The 19482-nt window shown below is 30.8% G+C and overlaps 2 non-coding genes across 2 annotated transcripts; both read left to right on the forward strand.

Moving 5' to 3' along the window:
* Positions 1–3018: 3018 nt before the first annotated feature.
* On the forward strand, positions 3019–3092 carry TRNAT-AGU (transfer RNA threonine (anticodon AGU)). Its single transcript has one exon. It is a non-coding gene; the product is annotated as a tRNA-Thr (tRNA).
* A 176-nt stretch (positions 3093–3268) lies between these two features.
* Positions 3269–3342, forward strand: TRNAT-AGU (transfer RNA threonine (anticodon AGU)). Its single transcript has one exon. It is a non-coding gene; the product is annotated as a tRNA-Thr (tRNA).
* The last annotated feature ends 16140 nt before the right edge of the window (positions 3343–19482 follow it).

Raw genomic sequence — 19482 nt, forward strand, 5'->3', positions numbered from 1 at the left:
TATCTTTATGGAACGATTTCTTGAAACCAAATGTAAGAAAACTGAAATTATTACCCAATGATAATAGATTAATAATATTGTTTGGAATCTGTTTTTTGGTTAAATTTATTACTCTGTTCGTTTTATATAATATGAAATATTTCTCTAATACATCTGAGTCATAGTCGAAAATATTTTTGGATTTTAAGTTGTTATTTTTATTAACTTTTAGAAAGTTAGGTAATCTAATTCTATCTTTTCTACTTTTAACTACATTAAAATGCTTATGTGTAATATGGGGTATTTTTCTTTTACTGAACTTGTTAATAATTCCTTTAAAAAAATCATCTATTCTAGTACGAATATTAACTTCTAAATTTTTTGGTAACTGTGGCTATGGGGTATTAGCCAACATAATAATACAATAATTATAAAATTAACTTTTGGTAGACTTTTTATTTTGTGTCTGTTCTGTTTTGCATCAAAAACAATTGTGTGGCAAATATAAAAATAATAACAAATGAAAATACATTTTGTTTTTAAATGGAGCTGCTGCCACAGCACGCTACATCCACTTCCCCTCCTATAAAGAAAGAACAGAAGGAGGGAAAACATTTAGTCAAAAATTTGAATTAAAATTTAAAATGTACTTTTTTAGTTTTATTAATTATTAAATTGTTGACTTCAGGAGAAACGTTTTCGTCCAGAAAGAAAGCCGGTTTCAGCAAATCGAGGCTTACATTTATTTCTTTACTGTCTTTCAATACCACGAAAAATTTTGAAAATCTCTTCAACACTCTGAAGGGACCTTCGTACCTAGGAGACAACGTAGGTTTAATTCCAGTAATTTTAATAAATACAAAGTTTGACCTGAATAATTCTTTGTGAACAAAAGGTTTTTGGCTGGAATGTATGGTTGACTGAACTGGTTTAATGTCAGCAAAAGATGATTTTAAACGTGTTAATAATGGTTCAGTTTCAATTGATGGTTCGGTAGGTAAGAAAAATTCTCCTGGTAATCTGAGTTGCTGACCATAAACCAATTCAGCGGATGAGCAACCTAAATCCTCCTTTAGGGATGACCTGAGACCTAGGAGAATCAAAGGCAAGTCATTGTTCCATCTAGAAGAATTACCTCGAGCAATAATCGCTGATTTCAAAGTACGGTGAAATCGTTCAATCATACCGTTACTTTGTGGGTGATAAGCAGATGTGTGTATTTGATGAGTACCTAAAAATAATTGGAATTTTGAAAATAATAGTGATTCGAATTGTCGTCCTTGATCGTGAGTGATCATGGTAGGAATACCGAAACGGCTGAACTAATGCCTGAAAAGAATATCTGCAATAGAGGCTGCAGAGATATCTTTTAGAGGAAAAGCCTCTGGCCACCGTGTGAAACGCTCAATGACTGTGAGCAGATAAGTACATCCAAGAGATGGAACAAGTGGGCCAACCAAATCAATGTGAATGTGTTCAAATCGAACTTTTGGAACTTTGATTTTGAGAATTGGCGATTTTGTATGCCTTTGTATCTTAACTTTCTGGCATTGTAAACATGATTTTGTCCAAATACGAATTTGTTTTGACATATGAGGCCAAAAGAATTTTGTTTTTATTAAATGAATGGTTGCTCGAATGCCAGGGTGAGATAAACCATGAAATTTTTGTATAACTATTTCTCTAAATTGCTGCGGAATGTAGATTCGCGGAGATTCCGTTGATATTTCACACCATAATTTGATATCAGGTAGCGTTGTGGGTTGTAGCAATAACTGATAGGGTGTTGTAGGGTGAGTGTGAGAAAATTGTTTATGTAGTAGGTTCGACAATTCGATATCTGTGATTTGAGCTTTGTAAAGTGTAAGTGTGTCGGGGTACTGAGAATTTAGGGATTCAATATTTGTCCTGGACAAAGCGTCTGCAACAATATTGGAATTTCCCTTAATGTATCTCACATCGGATGTATATTGTGTTATGTAATTTAGGTATCTGGTTTGTCGTGGTGTTTTTTCTGTTGAAGAAAATATTGCCGTAGTTATAGGTTTGTGATCGGTGAAAACTGTAAAATTTTCGTCTGTTCTGTTTTGCATCAAAAACAATTGTGTGGCAAATATAAAAATAATAACAAATGAAAATACATTTTGTTTTTAAATAGAGCTGCTGCCACAGTAACAATTCAATAATATATCTGTGCAATTATTCATTAACCAATATGTCTGTTTTATTTCTAATTTTAACATTTTGTTTCCAAATTCTTTATAAATATGTGATCTATCAATCGGATATTCATCATAGTAAATGCTATCTATTTTATGTATATGCTGCGCAATGTGTCTTGGAATCAATTTTAAACTTTTGGAATTTTTTAGGAAGGTTAGTTTTGCTTTAGCATTAATCAGTTTGATTAGAGGTTTTACAAATATTTTACATTCGACACTTACAATAAAACCGTGTAAATGTTGCAATTCTTTCAAGATATCATCGTAGAGATCCCCTACTATTCCGCCCTCTCCCGCATGGATAGTTGTGTCCTACATAATTGTAATTAAACGATAAATTGAACTAGAGGTGTTGTTATATGAAAGGTTTTTTAAAAAAGACCACTTTTCCTCCGTAATTGTTATAAATTAATCAATCTGAGGTAAACTTTTTTAACATTTGACACCGATTAATTTTTGTATTTTTTTTGTGTGGTTTGAGATTTTTATGGTCTTTTGTTGTGGTTTTTTTGTAGATAATATTACGAGTGACTATTTGTAGACTGAAGATGGGCGGTGTTCCCGAAACGTCTCAGATTGATTAATTTATAACAATTACGGAGGAAAAGTGGTCTTTTTTCAAAAACCTTTCATATAACAACACCTCTAGTTCAATTTATCGTTTAATTAAAGATAATAATTTCTTAATCTCAAAAGTGTTGCGTAAGTTTCAAATTATAAAGCAATATTTTTATCATTTCGAACCTAAATCCATTATCTACATTATCTAGACATCTCAAACTCCTCGAATCGCTTAACACACCAACTTATATACAACGGCGCCGTGGCTTAGTTGGTTAAAGCGCCTGTCTAGTAAACAGGAGATCGCGAGTTCGAATCTCGCCGGGGCCTAAACGCTTTGAGCGTTTTTTTGCACAATATCAATCAATTTAAAAAAATCTTTTTAATCTAACTTATTTTTTTAATTAAATTAACACTTATTCTTGTCTTATCTTCCAATATTATTTTAAAATATCGTTTTGTTTTGACGATCCTGGTAAAATAACCTTGCACGATGTCGAAGCATCGGCGCCGTGGCTTAGTTGGTTAAAGCGCCTGTCTAGTAAACAGGAGATCGTGGGTTCGAATCCCGCCGGGGCCTAGAAAGTTTCGATTAAAACTTTCATTTTTTTGCCTTTTTTTAATCAAAAATTATATTAACAAATAATGATTTTAAATGAATTCAAAATATACCTAGATTAAAAACATTTTGAGATATCATCTTGAAAAAGTGCTAATTACACTTCCGGAAAAGTTCCTTTTAAAGCCCCGGTAATCTACGATAATTCCACCGAAAATTGCGTCACGTAATTGTGGACTATTTATTACCTTGATTGCCCGTCGTGGTGTTTATTTTCGTCGTCTCGACGTCGGCGAAAACGGAGCCGAAGACGTCGTCTAATTTGCAATTTTCAGCGTTCCCGGAGCAAATTCCGGCTACCTACTACTACTAGTACTAAGCTTTTCAGGCACGGCCGCTGCTCCTGAAACCTGAATATTCTAATTACTAATGTCGACGCTCGTCTTTCTCAAAAGGAAACCTTTCCACCTTTACCCCCCTTTTCACCCCTTTTCGTTCCTTTCCGTCTCCTTCTCGTTGGCGTCGTTCTCGTTCGAGTGTGCACAAGTTCGCCCTCCAACTTCCGGCCTAGTAGAATTTCCAACAAGTTGGAAATGTCGCCACCGAAGGAACGAGTGTTACTTGATGACCCCTAATATTAGGAGAGGATGGTGACTTTTTGTTCTTCCAACTCTCGTTTCAAACTCACATTTGAAATTTTCAAAGTTATTTAACTTTAATTAATCTTATTATAAATTTAACTCAAATCTACTGAAATTCTCTTCAACACGCTTAATTGAATTGAAAATCATTTAATTAAAAAAAAAAAAACTTTAACTCGTTCGTGTATCATGTTCGTGGAACATATTGATTCAACGCAGGAATTAAAAAGTTAATTAATGTTATACTTTGTGGCTTTTTGTAAAAGTATGGAAAAAATGAGAGAAAAATATAATAACAGTAGGAATTAATTAGCTGGAGAGCTTGTGTTGGTTCTACGAGTTAAAATAATGAAAAATAAATATTAAAAAATTTCAAAGTTTTATATAAAATAAGGTGGTTGTTATACAAACTTATAATTTGGTATAACATAACCTCAAACATTCCTTTACATCTCCGAAAAGTTTCATTTCTTAATTTGAAACTGTTTTAGAACAAACAACTTTTATGATTGGTCGTGATTTCAATAAGCGTTAAATTAAATCAACAATTTTCAAAATTTTATATAAAAAAATCACTCTGGAAGCTTATAATTTGGTATAACATAACCTCAAACATTCCTTTACATCTCCGAAAAGTTTCATTTTTTAACTTCAAACTGTTTTGGAAAAAATGGTTTTTATGATTCGTCGTGATTTCAATAAGCGTTAAATTAAATCAACAATTTTCAAAATTTTATATAAAAAAATCACTCTGGAAGCTTATAATTTGGCATAACGTAACCTTAAACATTCCTTTACATCTCCAAAAAGTTTCATTTCTTAACTTCCAACTGTTTTAGAACAAATAATTTTTATGAGTGGTCGTGATTTCAATAAGCGTTAAATTAAATCAACAATTTTAAAAATTTTATATAAAAAAAATCACCCTGGAAGCTTATAATTTGGTATAACCTAACCTCAAACATTCCTTTACAACCCCGAAAAGTTTCATTTCTTAACTTCAAACTGTTTTGGAAAAAATAGTTTTTATGATTGGTCGTGATTTCAATAAGCGTTAAATTAAATCAACAATTTTCGAAATTTTATATAAAAAAATCACTCTGGAAGCTTATAATTTGGTACAACCTAACCTCAAACATTCCTTTACATATCTGAAAAGTTTTATTTCTTAACTTCAAACTGTTTTGGAAAAAATAGTTTTTATGATTCGTCGTGATTTCAATAAGCGTTAAATTAAATCAACAATTTTCAAAATTTTATATAAAAAAATCACTCTGGAAGCTTATAATTTGGTACAACCTAACCTCAAACATTCCTTTACGTCTCTGAAAAGTTTCATTTCTTAACTTCAAATTGTTTTGGAAAAAATTGGTTTTATGATTGGTCGTTTATTTCTATAAGCGTTAAATTAAATCAACAATTTTCAAAATTTTATATAAAAAAATCACCCTGGAAGCTTATAATTTGGTATAACCTAACCTCAAACATTCCTTTACATCTCCAAAAAGTTTCATTTCTTAACTTCAAACTGTTTTGGAAAAAATTAATTTTATGATTGGTCGTGATTTCAATAAGCGTTAAATTAAATCAACAATTTTCAAAATTTTATATAAAAAAATCACTCTGGAAGCTTATAATTTGGCATAACGTAACCTCAAACATTCCTTTACATCTCCAAAAAGTTTGATTTCTTAACTTCCAACTGTTTTAGAACAAATAATTTTCCTCAAACATTGTTTTATAATCTCGAAAAGTTGCACTTCTTAACTACAAGCAGTTTTGCAGAAAATAATTTTTATGTTTGACCACATTCTCAATAAACATGAAATGAAATCGGCAATTTTCAAATACTTTTATAAAACAAGGGGAACATTCTAGAAAGTGACGAAATTCTCCATATTTCTCAAAAAACTTAATAATAAAAATAGGAAAAAAGTATAGTAGTATATAAAAAGTATGGTAGATAAGTTAATTTCCAAAAAATTTTAAGGATTTTATTTATTTTGATTTAGTAAAAATTTTTTTTAGAAATATTTTGTATTTAAGAAAGAAAACCAAAACTCATTCCTATTTCCAACATATTTAAAATTTTTCCAGCATTTTGTAATTATTTTAAGTACTGAAGATGAAATATTTGTTTTGAAACATGTTTACTTTTTGAAATAAATTAAGTATTTTTAATTTTTCTCACAAAAAGTATTTACTTTTTCCTATTTTTATTATTTAACACGCTAGAAGCTTATAATTTGGCATAACCTAACCTCAAACATACCTTTATAACCTCAAAAAGCTGCATTTCTTATGTTCGGGCAGCTTTGCAGAAAATAATTTTTATGTTCGACCGCATTCTCAATAAACATGAAATGACATCGGCAATTTTAAAATTTGTTTATAAAACAAAGTGATCATTCTGGAAACTTTTAATTTGGCATAACCTAACCTCAAACATTCATTTATAACCTGAAAAAGTTGCATATCTTAACTTCCAGCAGTTTTGCAGAAAAGCATTTTTGTGCTTGCCGCATTCTCAATAAGTGTGAAATGAAATCGGCAATTTTCAAATTCTTTTAAAAAACAAGGTGATCGTTCTAGAAGCTTATAATTTGGCATAACCTAACCTCAAACATTCTTTCATAACCTTGAAAAGTTGCACTTTTTAACTTCAAGCAGTTTTGCAGAAAATAATTTTTATGTTTGACTTAATTCTCAATAAACGTGAAATGAAATCGGCAATTCTTAAATTTTTTTATAAAACAAGGTGATCATTCTGGAAGCTTATAATTTGGCATAACCTAACATCAAACATTCTTTTATAACCTTGAAAAGTTGCACTTCTTCACTTCAAGCAGTTTTGCAGAAAATAATTTTTATGTTTGACCGCTTTCTCAATAAGCGTGAAATGAAAGAGACAATTTTCAAATCTTTTTATAAAACAAGGTGATCATTCTGGAAGCTTTTAATTTGGCATAACCTAACCTCAAACATTCCTTTATAACCTCAAAAAGTTGTACTTCTCATCTTCATGCAGTTTTGCAGAAAATAATTTTTATGTTTAACAGCATTCTCAATAAACATGAAATAAAATCGGCATTTTTAAAAATTTGTATAAAACAAGGGGATGACTCTGGAAGCTTATAATTTGGCATAACCTAACCTCAAACATTCTCTTATAACCTAGGAAAAGTTGCACATCTTAACTTCAAGCAGTTTTGCAGAAAATAATTTTTATGTTTGGTCACATTCCCATTAAACGTGAAACGAAATTGGTTATTTCTTTGTTAACTTTAACAAGAGATATCTCGGAAAATAATCAAGATATTAAAAAGCGGTTTCCATCATTAAAATTCTTAAAGAATTCTAAGTACATACACCAAATTTCATTGTTATAATCTCACCCATAACCTCGAAAAAAAATTTTAAGCCAACACTAAACCATGTGTACATGTCAACCTGTATTTTATTTAGGTTAACTTCAAGAAGAGATTTCTCAAAAACTAATCAAGATATTAAAAAACGGTTTTCACCATTAAAATGTTTAGAGAATTATAAATAAATACTCAAATTTTGATTGTTTCCATTTTACACATGACCTAGAAAAAAAACTTTTAAGACAACATTAAACGGTGTGTAAATGTCAATTTGTATTTTTTTTAGGTTAACTTTAAAAAGCAATATCTCAGGAACTAATGAAGATATTAAAAAGCGGTTTTCACCATTAAAATGTTTAGAGAATTATAAATAAATACTTAAAATTTGATTGTTTCCATTTAAACATAACCTAGAAAAAACACTTTTAAGACAACATTAAACGGTGTGTAAATGTCAATTTGTATTTTTTTAGATTAACTTTAAATATATATTAAAATACGGTTTTCATCACTCAAATTTTTAGGAAATTCTAAATAAACAATCAAAATTTGATTGTTTCCATTTCACACATAACCTAGAAACAAAAATTTTAAGCCAACATTAAACCAGGTGTAAATGTCAACATGTAATTTTTTTTAGGTTAACTTTAAGAAGGGATTTCTCAAGAATTAATGAAGATATTAAAAAACTGTTTTCACCATTAAAATTCTTAAAGAATTCTAAATAAATCCTCAAAATTTGATTGTTTCAATTTTACACATAACCTAGAAATCAAATTTTAAGTCAATAACGAAAAATGTATCAATATAAATGAATCTAGTTCTAATAGAAATTAATTATTGACAATTAAGTATTTAAATTAATTTTATATCTACCCCACCAAATTAAACCGTCAACTTCATTATCTAATCGCAGTCTAAAATTACATTTTAACATCTGCTATTGAGATAAACAAAAATGTTTCCTTATCAATAAATAAATCAAGCATATCTTAAAATCTTCTTCTTGTCATTGTCATTGAGGGGGTAACCGGAAACAGCGACCAAAACTCGCATTAGTCACCACTATTGCAAAAACAAGAAGCGATTTAGCATAACGGCCGCTTAATCAATGGGTTATCTACGTTAAATATGGTAATTTCGGTTCGGGGTTCGCTGTGAAGGGGGATGAGGGCGAGATAAACGCATTTGCCGGTTAATTTAACGATGGGGTAGCTGGGGGAACAGGAATAATACTAGTTGTGCTTCTGGGGAGCTTCTGCATCTGTCTCAGTTCACCGACAGTTTGTAAAGTTAGTTTTTGCCTTAAAGGTAATCTTAATTATCTTACTTTATCTTAAATCAGTTCAATCTTTAAATCAGTTAAATCTTTAAATTAGTTAAACCTATCTCAAATAACTTCTAAAAGCTATTAAAGAGATTTTTTTGGGTTAGATAACGCTTTAAGTCGAATCAAATAAAAGAAAAACTTTTTTCTTGTCGTTTTCTTAACCCATAAACAATTATTACCTCTATTATTTTCGTTAAGCGTTCGAAATCGTTTCTTTTTAAGGATCGTAGAAGGGGGGACAAAAGGACACGAGAAATGAGAGTTAGATTCTGCCACTTTTGTTGGACCCCGTGACCCCCCGTAATCACTATAAAGGGCGAAATATAGTCGGCAATAGTCGTTTGCTTAAATCCCAAACGATTCGGAGCTGTGCACCGGGATGAGTTTAGGTTGTTGGGTTTGGGTTCCTTCTCTTGATTATGTCCCCAAAATGAAGCGCCTCGAGTCTCTTTCCTTTTCAGCGTCGCACGAAAAACGGAAAAAGGAACCGGAAAATTATTTTCATTATCATCAGTACGGCGAAAAAGTTTCTTAAACCATATTAAAATAGAAAATAAGAAAGGTTAAATTTTGCCCCTATGGATGAATTTGAATCTGGAAAACGCTTTTCCCTTTCGCATTCGTTTTCTTTCCCCCCAATCAATTATTAACGATTCAGTTTAGGGTTTGCGGTCCTTGTTTGAACAAATAGGGCCAGCGGCTGTGCGCTCTTACGCCTTGCAAATATCATGAATTGTTTAACGGTTAATCAAGTCGACAGAAAGCCAACTCCCCCAATGTCGCCCACACCACGATGTCTCGCATCTCTTCCGGTTTCTTGAGGAACAAAGACATACGTGTCTTGTTTAAATTTATTTTGAAAATCATTAAATTTAATTATAAGAAAAATTTTCACTTTATTTGACTGTAAGCTGCTTGTAGTGTATGCTTTGCTGAAAGTAACCAAATGTTATGATACGGAGGAAAAGATGGTCTACAGCAAAAATTGTATATCATATATAGGCAAGAATCTCTGGTTACAGTGTAATCATTAAAAAAATATGGCCCAAGTTAGGACACAGAAGTTATTCACAGGAATTAGTATCTCTTTTAGGTGTTGGACACTGCAGATAATAATCAAATTCAACCCCAATAAGACTTTTTTCTTTGAATACAACTTTATTTATATCAGGTTTGGCATTAGCAACCTCATTGTAAGCATCCCAATACGATATTTAAAATCTCTTGTTGCAGTTTCGTCAAGTTTTCATTCGATTACTTCTGGGAAGATCAGTGTTTTTTTTCTCTCCGAATATCTCGAGGATCTAGACAACCCAAGATCAAGATCGGATAGGATTGTGGAAGAAAATGCACATCAACACCCGTAATTTCATTCAGCTTGGATTAAGCAGAATCATATATTTTGGCCTACTGGTGAGACTTCCTGGAGATGATGGTGTGGAACCGATACTCTGATATTTCGGCTATGAGTGTAGAACCACTTAGAAGTGCACCCACTCAAAGTTCCCCTTCATTTCTTTTCATTATAGAAACAGTTCCAGAATTCGCCTCAGCATTGTGCGCAGCCATCACTGCATTAAGATAGATTACGATATTCTTTCCTTCTCTGCACGTTTCTTAAATATCATTGTTCACCTTACAAACTTTGTCAATACATCCAATCTAACTCCTTCGCCTGTCACTAAATGTGTCATGATTTTTGTATCCTTTCCTCCACGAACCTAGCACAATGGAAGATGGTGTTCCTCAAAATTAACATTTTCCACCGCATACAAATCAGCATCTATCAATCTCAAGCTTCTTAGTTTCGTGTAAGCTATCCTTCCAAAGGATCATATGTGTCGTCCTTCTGTTCCATATCATTAATTATTTCTATTGTCTCTACTGCAACTGCGATTCTTTGTCGTTTAGCGTAAAATCTTTGTCCGTCAATATAATATGGATGTCCTTGTCGATATCATGGTTTCACCAGTATTATGCCGAATTGCAATCCTGTATTTCTAAATGGAGTTAAAAATTTGGCATCATTCCACATCATTCATTTGTCCCACATTTTTCCTCTAACATATACAGATCCAGAAATATATAGCAGGTCATCACATAGGGGAATGTCGTCAGGGTTGGCTAAACTTTTAACTTTTACCCATAACTTCCTTGTAAAAAAGAATTCGGTTAATCATTGTTAGAAAAGTTCAGAAAAGAGAGATTGGGTAAAAAATAAAATGTTACGAGCATTCTAAAAGAAGTAAAAATGGCCAAGGTTGGCCCAGAGTTGCTGCTGGTCAACCGAAGAAGCATCGCTTCAAAATAGATGACGTATAAGTCTTCATTTTCATCCGAAGAGAATATCTCCTGCATTTTCTTGGATGGGCGATCTCGTTTTGCAGTTTTTGTTGTGGGCTTAGTCGGGGTTAGAGCTGCGCGTCTTTTGACTGTCTTCTAAACGCTTCGCTGTTGTTGCTTTTCCTGCAATATGAAGATGCTCTCTGGCGAAGTTAAAACTCAACTGGCATGATAGCCTGTAAAGTCCGATTTATGACAAAATAGGTTGAGATGTGGTTGGCGAAAATGCATCTCTCGACTTCTTCATGCACGCCAACTTCGGGAACATCTGAAACAATTATCCGTCGTTGTAATTCCTGGTCGTAGACTTTGGCCTCTATTAGAGCTTGATGATTTTCACCACTGCCACCTCTTGCATAAATTCAGAATCCGCAAATATGTACTCTGCAGCTTTAAAAGACCGAGTTTCACTTTCGTAAAGATTCGTAGCAATAAAAAATAACCCAGCGCTGCAAATACTCCGAAAAAAAGGGACTATGCAAGTGGTACAACCTTAACGACAAACACCACTACTAAACAGGTCATCAAACTGCAGGTTCCCTTTAAGTTATTATCAAACGGGTAATCATATAACACACTTATATATTTACCTTAACAATTGCATGTTTTTGCTTCAAGATCTGATGCCGTACTTACTGACACTGGAAAACTGGTAGTGTTTCGAAAAGGTCTCTGTCATCAACAGATGTTTTACCAGGTTTGCACAAAGATGGGGTCAATGGTAAGATTTAAAAAATCACAATGGGCCTACCTAGACGACGGGCCAACCTTGACTACATTCCCCTACCAATTGAATCTAGAACAATAGACAATTTTATTGCTTTGCAATTCTTACATGAATTGGATTTCATTTCTTCCTATTTATACAAAAAAAGCGGTCGAAACGTGGGAGGAAATAATAATAATAAGGAGAATTCTGTCCCTATGAATCAGGGTCATCATCAGATTTATTGATTTTGATATGTGATCCATCAATCAGTCCTATTACACTATGAAAGCCATTGTGACAAAAAATTTCTGCTATATCTATCTTTTCTTCTTGAGTAAGCTACTTTATTATTTGCGAAGAGGGTCCATAAGGATCAGCTTGGGAGTTGTAACGAAATTTATGGAAATATCAAACAACTACTTAACGTGTAATGAACGCTGAATGCAAAAATGTAGGCTCGGACTTTCGGTACTTCAACAATTTCAGAAACTCTTGTGGCAATCACGTAACTGTTTCAAATGTGTTTGATACGTTATTGTTGGAACAACGAACTTTTCAGATAATTTTTAGACAAAACTCTCTTGCAACAACGTATTCCGTGTAGTTTTGACATCGTTTCTGCCACTACGCTATCATCTCTGCCATTTACCAATTCAATTTCTTCTAGTCTAGCATCTTGCTAGTTCGATCTTCCTTAAGATGTTTACGTATTTTTATATTTCAGGATACTTTCTCAGGCGAAGACAGAGTAAAGTATCAAGGAGCTGATCGTTGTTGTCAGCACTCTTCCGCCGATTTTGGATATCAACCGCTAAAATACTATATTTGTGCAGAGTTACGCCCAAATACCTTCGGCAGACTCTTTTGATGGAGTACTAAGCTTTGTCAATTATTACTTCTTGTGATACTCCGTATACTACACGAATAAAGTCAATAGATTGTCAACAAATTTAAAAAACATATTTTTTGAGAAACTTATATGTAAGTTATAAAATTTTGCTATTGTGTTTATTACTATTTTAAGTAAAGTTCTTGGTGTTATTACTCTTAAGTTAGACAACAATTTATACACAAACTTGCCGACTTAAGTGTTACAACTTAAGTAAATACATAAATTTAATTTATTAATTTATATATTTCGTTAAGTATGAATGTATTAAAACGAAATCTACTCGAAATCCGTATCAGTTCGAAATTCATGAGACAATGTTAATTTTTTGGCAGAAAGTCTAAGAGAGGCTGGAAGAGGTACTGAGAGTTATTGTGATGCTGCGACTTATTAGAGCAACCCATATTCTTTAAAAGCCTAAGGTATAAGAAGTTAGCTGGAAGCCAGAAGGAATAAAACCTATTAAATAGTTATGGGACCCATTTGGTTTCATAACAATCTATCGATTGTGATTCGAAACTAAATTGGGTGCTCTAAAATAGGCAGTAAGAGTCATTGAATAAAAAACGGTCAAAATAAACTTTGACAATACTAAAATACTTACCACTAGTACCAGAAATTGATCACAGAAATTTCCTTAGTGATCAGAACTTGATTTTCGAAAAGATATCATTGGTACAGGGGATGGTTCTAGTATGGAAGATCATGCTTATGTTTATATTAAAGTTCAAGTTCAGTCTCTCCATATCACCTTTTCTATTAATGTTGAGAGCTTCTCCGGTCATCTTCTCCAATCAAAGTATTTCTGTCTGATCGCAATATAATTGATAACACACTACGTACTACTATGCGTTGCGATTGCGGTGTTAATGTTCTTTTTTTCCAATCAGATATAAATTTCTAGTTCTGCATTCCCTTAGAACAATTTGATTATTTATGAAAATCTTGATTGTGAAGCAACAGACGTTCTGAAACTTGACGACGTTATCACTAGGTGTTGTTCTTAATCATCACTTAAGACTGTCTTGTCGTCTAGATAGATCAAAGTTAAGAATCAAGAGAGATATCCAGATTGAGCCGATTTGCATCCTCTTGATGTCGAAGAACTCAATTTTGTTGAGACCTTTATCAGTTTTAGTATAAAATGTGTTCAAGTATATGACTGAACTATAGAACTTCCAAAGATTATTTTCTGTTCCAACAGGATAACGATCCTAAGCATACTACAGAAATACTTAAACTCTGGCTACTGTATAATCGACTCAAACAATTGCATACACCTCTATAATCACCAGATTTCAATTCCATTAGGCACCAGTGGGATTTATTGTAGTGTATGATTCGGCAGCATGATACAACTTCAAAAACAATGCTGAAGAACGTCATTACTGAAGAATGGAGCAAAATAACATTGGAAGAAACATCACAGCCGGTAAAATCTATGCCACTTCCAAAGATAATTATCTGTTCCAACAAGATAACGATCCTAACCATACTACAGAAATACTTAAACTCTGGCTACTGTATAATATACTCAAACAATTGCATACACCTACCTTCATAATCACCAGATCTCAATTCCATTGAGCACCAGTGAGATTTATTGTAGTGTATGATTCGGCAGCATAATACAACTTCAAAAACAATGCTGAAGAGCGTCATTACTGAAGAATGGAGCAAAATAACATCGGAAGAAACATCACAGCTGGTAATATCTATGCCAAAACGCATAGCAGAGGTTATCAAGCGCAGAAGACGAACTACAGCAACTGTAGTTTCTGGTGTTCTGACTTGCCGCCCACTACAGCAAATGGAGACGTAGAGTTTATTTCGTTCATCGCGTATTAATAGTTCTTAGATAGTGGTATACTATCCTTCGACTATATACAGGGTAGAAAATCACGCGTTTTGCTGTAAGCCACCTTGTTGTTAACAATTTCATTCAGTTACTGGGTAATTTTCTGCGTAACGACTACTTTTTTGCAATTTAAGGCGTACTCCAATAAGATCCCAAGTCTAATATGGAATACAATTTCACCTTTGTCAACAACAAGAGCCAAGTCTCTCTGTATATACAGTGTGTTAATTAATTTATCGTACCCGACGTCATCATTGCAAGTATGCAACCAATATCACAGTGCAATATGCATCATACGCAAATCGCGTATTGCAATAAAAATACTGTGTTATTGGTTGCATACTTGCAATAATGACGTCAGGTATGATAATTAATTAACACACTGTATATGGTTTAATATATAAGTATGAGAGATAATATGTTTGGCTTGGTGAATCAGATATTATTCTTAAATGTATGGAAACAAAGACCAAGGAGATGTTTTGTAAAGTGAATATAATAGATGGTGTATTCATTAAAGTACTTGAGAGAGATAATTAATTATATTCATGACAAGTTGAACCCAACATCAACCACTCTTCGTTATAAAAGCAATAGAACGAATAAGTTAGACAACCATTTATGCACAAGCGTGTAGACTTAAGTCACAAAACAATTTAAGGCGTTTAGCTCTCCATAAAATAACACACATTTTTATGGTAGATAACCATTCTTACAACTCTGTTTAAAAATAAATTCCAAAAACTTTTAAGGCGCTTTCTTTCCCACAAAATAACATTTTTTTTATACACTACACTCGAACGTTTACGAGTAAACTTATAATCTTATGATTAAATTAACGGTTCAAAAATTAAATACCCAATTAGTATCCAATTCTGAAATCGTACATTAATTTTTTAAGGCATACTCAAGGAAGTAGTCAGAGTAACATATTAATAACTAACCACATCGTATGTAATCAAATAATGTAAGGAAAAGTTAAACGTACGATATCGGTGGGTAAACTTTCTTTTTACTTATCCCAAAGTACTTAACGGGCATAATTAATAATTTCCGGGTTGGGTTAAAACGAAAATTATAGGGCAATTAATTTTTTTATTAACTTAAAATAATAATTGAAACTTTAAAACTTTTTTTAACTCCATTCACAAAGAGGAGGAATTATTTTCGTGGAAAACACGCGTGAGTCGCTATTATTCTGGGTAAATGGGCGAAAGATGCTTCTTGAGAGCACAAAAGATCCTATTTACACCGATAAAGACCGAAGATTAGTCGCGGTTGTAATCGTGCGCTTTCAAAACACAAAAAAGGGGGTTTTGAATGAAGAAAAAATGTGCCAAATAAACTTTAAAAATAGACTAAATGGATGTAAAGATAAGTGTGGGTTGAGAGGAATTTTGAAAATTTTCCAAAAGTCGCAACATCCGCGCTTTAAAAAATAAATCTAAAAACGAGCTTACATAAATCCTCGACGGATTTATAGGCGATATAAAATTTGATTTACGATCGTTTATTTTACGATATCGCGACAACCGGGTATCAAATTTTTATTATTAAAGGGTGAAAGAACAAAAGTTTCGTTTTTATTTCAAACATATAAATTAAAGTTGAATATAAATGTAAAGGAAATAAAAAGTTAATGATGTAAAGATTTTTTACTGTATCAAATATGAGTAAAAAGTTGGTCAAATTCAATAAATCATATTTTCATTAATTTTGAAAATAATGATATGATTTATATCTCAAATTAAAGGCAAAGATATCTTCTATCGGACAGTGAGTAATGTATAAAAATTTTATTATAAAAATTTTGAGAAAATAGTTAATTAATGTAGTGATGTGTTTTCGATGTTTTGGAATTGAGTAAAAACTTGATCATTTAAAAAAAAATCATATCTTCATTAATTTTTAAGATAAAAAAACAATTTATATCACAAATTAAAGCTAAAGATATCTTCTTTCGAACACTGAGCAATGCAGAAAAAATTTAATTAAAAAAATTTTGAGAAAATAGTTAGTTAATGTAGTGATATGTTTTCGATGTTTTGTAATTGAGTAAAAACTTGGTCATTTTTAAAAAAATCATATCTTCATTAATTTTTAAGATAAAGAAACGATTTATATCTCAAATTAAAGGCAAAAATATCTTTTTTCGGTTAGTGAGTAATGTATAAAAACTTTATTATAAAAATTTTAAGAAAACTATTAATTAATGTAGCAATGTTTTTTCGACGTATTACAATAGGGATTAAAATTGGTCATTTTAAAAACATCTTATCTTCTTTAATTCTGAAAATAAAGAAACGATTTATATCTCAAATTAAAGCTAAAGATGTCTTCTTTCGAACATTTAGTAATGCAGAAAAAATTTAATTAAAAAAATTTTGAGAAAATAATTAATTAATGTTGTGATGTGTTTTCGATGTTTTGGAATTGAGTAAAAACTTGATCATTTTTAAAAAAATCATATCTTCATTAATTTTGAAAATAAAGAAACGATTTATATCTCAAATTAAAGCTAAAGATATCTTCTTTCGAAAATTGAGTAATGCAGAAAAAATTTTATTAAAAAAATTTTGAGAAAATAATTAATTAATGTAATGATGTGTTTTCGATGTTTTGGAATTGAGTAAAAACTTGGTAATTTAAAAAAAAATCATATCTTCATTAATTTTTAAGATAAAGAAACGATTTATATCTCAAATTAAAGCTAAAGATATCTTCTTTCGAACATTGGGTAATGTATAAAAAATTTAATTAAAAAAATTTTGAGAAAATAATTACTTAAAGTAGTAATGTGTTTTCGATGTTTTGGAATTGAATAAAAACATGGTCATTTTAAAAAAAATCATATCTTCATTAATTTTTAAGATAAAGTAATGATTTATATCTCAAATTAAAGGCAAAGTTATCTTCTTTCAGACAATGAGTAATGTATAAAAATTTTATTATAAAAATTTTGAGAAAATTATTAATTAATGTGGTAATGTTTTTTCGACGTATTACAATAGGGATTAAAGCTGGTCATTTTAAAAACATCTTATCTTCTTTAATTCTGAAAATACAGAAACGACTTATATCTCAAATTAAAGCTAAAGATATCTTCTTTCGAATATTGGATAATGCAGAAAAAATTTAATTAAAAAAATTTTGAGAAAATAAGTAATTAATGTAGCGATGTGTTTTCGATGTTTTGGAATTGAGTAAAAACTTGATCATTTTAAAAAAATCATATCTTCATTAATTTTTAAGATAAAGAAACGATTTATATCTCAAATTAAAGGTTCGTTAATTTTGAATATTTTTATCTGTTGCTCTTAATTCTTGAATTATCATCGAGTCCAGTAACGAAAGTCAACAATGTTAATACTTTATGGATTTACAATGTCTAGCTAAAAAATAGTTAGAGCTAAGTTAAATGTGGTTACAGATTTTGTATTTTTAGTTGATTGTGAACAATTTATATGCAAGCCATTTTTTTGTATCTTCTTTAATTTTTGAGTTATTAACAATTGAGTTTTTGAGTTGTAATAGCTAGCCTGAATTTGGTTATGGATTTGGTATTTTGGTTCATTATAAACAATTAATGTGCAAAACATTTGTTTCTATCTCTTATAATTTTTGAGCTATGGCCTATTTTAGTATCAAACACATTCAAATTATGACATTTTAAGGTTTTAAAATTTATATTTAAACAGTAGTAATAACAACGGTGAATCTGATTATTGATTTTATTTTTTAGGTTCATTATAAACAATTTATGTGCAAAACATTTTATTCCACATCCTTTAATTTTCTATGTTTTGATCAACTTCAATAACGAAAACCAACAATTTTCATATTTTGATGAATTACACATTGTAACTAGAATATGGTTATAAGTTATGTATGTTTGATTCGTTGGGTACAATTTATGTACAAAAAAATTATTTCTAACTCCTTTAATTATTGAGTTATGATCGACTTTAATCACAAGTATCAACAATTTTGAGGCTTTGTGGAATTCCACTTTCCAACTAGAACATGGTTGTGACTAATTGTAAGTTGATTCTGGTTATGGATCAGGTAGTTTTACCTTTATTACTTGTTAGAAAAAAAATTGTCAGGTGTAAATTGCCATTCTTCATAACTTACAAAGAACGGTTGAAATTTGAAGGTTGTGCAAAATAAGTCTTATTGCAAGTTAAATTTATTCCACAAATTTAATTTCTTCAAAGTTTACGGATTCAGAGAAAAGAATCAAAATTTACTACTACAAAATCAACCCTGTTCAATTTTATATCGATTATTGAATAATTTTCGATGTATTACAACTGAATAAAAAAATTGGTCATTTTCAATAAATCGTATTTTCATTAATTTTAAAAATAAAGAAACGGTATATATCTCAAATTAAAGCTAAAGATATCTTCTTTCGAACATCGGGTAATGCAGAAAAAATTTAATTAAAAAAATTATGAGAAAATAATTAATTAATGTAGTGATGTGTTTTCGATGTTTTGGAATTGAGTAAAAACTTGGTCAATTAAAAAAAAATCATATCTTCATTAATTTTTGAGATAAAGAAACGATTTATCTCTCAAATTAAAGGCAAAGTTATCTTCTTTCGGACAATGAGTAATGTATAAAAATTTTATTATAAAAATTTTGAGAAAATTATTAATTAATGTGGTAATGTTTTTTCGATGTATTACAATACGGATTAAAATTGATCATTTTAAAAACATCTTATCTTCTTTAATTCTGAAAATAAAGAAACGATTTATATCTCAAATTAAAGCTAAAGATATCTTCTTTCGAACATTGGGTAATGCAGAAAAAATTTAATTAAAAAAATTTTGAGAAAATAATTAATTAATGCAATGATGTGTTTTCAATGTTTTGCAATTGAGTACAAACTTGGTCATTTTAAAAAAAAATCATATCTTCATTAATTTTTAAAATAAAGAAATGATTTATATCTCAAATTAAAGGCAAAGTTATCTTCTTTCGGACAATGGGTAATGTATAAAAATTTTATTAT

This window comes from Onthophagus taurus, chromosome 3, assembly GCF_036711975.1.
Source record: "Onthophagus taurus isolate NC chromosome 3, IU_Otau_3.0, whole genome shotgun sequence".
In the NCBI taxonomy this organism is placed as follows: domain Eukaryota; kingdom Metazoa; phylum Arthropoda; class Insecta; order Coleoptera; family Scarabaeidae; genus Onthophagus; species Onthophagus taurus.